We start from the raw sequence: 2,766 nt of genomic DNA, 5'->3' as shown, positions 1-2,766 counted from the left end.
ATATATATATATATATATATATAATGTAGGTACATATACACACACATGCTTCACTGATTTTACTTCTCTAGAGAACCCAGCCTAAGACAGATATTCACACTCGCTAGCAATCTTTTTATCACTCAAGACTAAAGAGACGGCTCTTAATCATACCCACTGCAGTTGAGTTGATTCTGATTCATAGTGAGCCTATATGGTTTCCAAGGCTGTAAATCTCTACAGAAACAGAATGCCACATCTTTCTTCCAGGGAGCTGCTGGTGGTTTTGAACCACCAACCTTTCAGTTAGCAGTCAATCACTAGGATACAAACATGAAAAGAAATAAAGAAGGGAATTTTTAAAAAGAGAAAATGGGAAGCATTGCAGAGAACTACCACCAACAAATCACTATGGTGAGGGAAGGCTTCCAGTAGACAGTGATACCTAAACAGGGCTTTGAAGGAATGCTTGGATTTGAGTGTCCTGCAAGAAAGGAGAATTCTGGAAAGAATAAATTGGATAAAGGCTTGACTCCTGAGGAAATTCTCCTTAGCATTTTAAGACCATGACTTGACCTATTTAGCTGCAATGGAAGAAGCAAGGAGATGAGACTGGGATAACATAAGTGGCAACCAGCTCACAGTGGGTCCTGATTTATATTCCATTCTGTGTAAAATTAGAATTTTTAAGCAGGGACAAGACAAGACATGAAAAGATAAAAACTATGTTTTTTGGCCTAGACCTTGTGATATCTTGCCCAGGGTAACATGTAATCACACACACACATGCATGCACACACATACACACAGAATACTATAATTAAAATTAAGTGGAAACATGAAAGAAAACCACTTCTCTTTCATCTATACTGAACTTTCCATGGTGTCTGGGAAGTTAATTGAAAGCTAAGACTTCCACAGTCTACAGTAGAGAAAAATTATTTAATCAAACAGAAAAAAGGAAATTAAAAGAAAATTCTTTTTAAAAATTAGCATTGTCTTTTCCAATTCTTGTTTTCTTTTATTTAAATGTGAAGAAAACTTTGAGAATGGGAGACATTTCTTTTTCTAAGAAAGCAGTTTTCTTAAAGTGTAATTGCTGTAATTCAAGTTAATCAATATTTGAGCTCTCTTTACTTGTTATATACCAAGGAGTGTTTCTTTCTTATAGCAATACTGTAAGAATTATAAAGGAAAAAAAAAAAGCTTTGTGCAATCGCTACTTCTGTGTCTGCTGTACATAGCTCAATTAATTTTTCCCCAGTTTATTTCTAATAAGACACTGAGTTAAGCAGCCTACATTTTCCCCAGTAAGAATCAAAGACCCCCAGGTGTCTGTCAGTTTGTCATACTGTGGGAGCTTGTGTGTTGCTATGATGCTGGAAGGTATGCCACCGGTATTCAAATACCAGCAGAGTAACAAATGGTGGACAGCTTTCAGCTAAGTTTCCAGACTAAGATAGACTAGGAAGAAGGACCTGGTGGTCTACTTCTGAAAAAAATTTAGGCAGTGAAAACATTATGAATAGTAGCAAAACATTGTCTGAAATAGTTCCAGAAGATGAGCCCCTCAGGTTGGAAGGCACTCAAAATACAACTGGAGAAGAGCTGCCTCCTCAAAGAAGAGTCAACCTTAACAACGTGAATGGAGTCAAGCTTTCAGTACCTTCATTTGCTGAATGTGGCACACAAAATGAGAAGGAATAGCTGCAAATATCCATTAATAATTGGAACGTGGAATGTATGAAGTATAAATCTAGGAAAATTGGGAATCATCGAAAATGAAATGGAACACGTACACATCAATATCCTAGGCATTAGTGAGCTGAAATGGACTGGTATTGACCATTATGAAACACACAATCATATGGTCTACTAGGCCAGGATGACAAATTGAAGAGGAATACCAACACATTCATTGTCAAAAAGAACATTTCAAGATCTATTGTGAAGTGTAACGCTGTCAGTGATAGGATAATATCCATACGCCTACAAGGAAGACCAGTTAATACAACTATTATTCAAATTTACGAACCAACCACTGAGGCCAAAGATGAAGAAATTGAAGGGTTTTACCAGCTTCTGCAGTCTGAAATTGATTAAACGTGCAATCAAGCTGCATTGATAATTACTGGCGATTGGAATGTGAAAAGTTGGAAACAAAGAAGGAGGATTAGTAGTCGGAAAATATAGCCTTGGTGATAGAAATGATTCTGGAGACAGCATGACAGAATTTTGCAAGATCAATGACTTATTCATTGCAAATACTTTTTTTTCAACAACATAAACAGTGACTATACAAGAGAACCTCAACAGATGGAATACACAGGAATCAAATCAACTCTATCTGTGGAAAGAGACGATGGAACAAGGCCAAGAGTCAGCTGTGGAACAGATCATCAATTGCTATCATACAAGTTCAGGCTGAAGCTGAAGAAAATTAGAACAAGTCCATGAGAACCAAAGTATGACTTTGAGTATATCCCACTGAATTTAGAGACCATCTCAAGAATAGATTTGATGCATTAAACACTAATGACCGAAGACCAGATGAGTTGTGGAATGATATCAAGGACATCATACATGAAGAAAGTAAGAGATCATTAAAAATACAGAAAGAAAGAAGAGACCAAAATGGATGTCAGATGAGACTCTGAAACTTGCTCTTGAACATAGAGTAGCTAAAGCAAAAGGAAGAAATGATGTAGCAAAAGAGGTGAACAGAAGATTTTAAAGGGCAGCGAGAAAACAAAGTTAAGTATTGTAATGAAATGTGCAAAGACCTGG

This window comes from Trichechus manatus, unplaced genomic scaffold (genome assembly GCF_000243295.1).
Source record: "Trichechus manatus latirostris isolate Lorelei unplaced genomic scaffold, TriManLat1.0 scaffold00056, whole genome shotgun sequence".
Classification (NCBI taxonomy): Eukaryota; Metazoa; Chordata; class Mammalia; order Sirenia; family Trichechidae; genus Trichechus; species Trichechus manatus.
Note: the sequence above shows the minus strand (reverse complement) of the source record.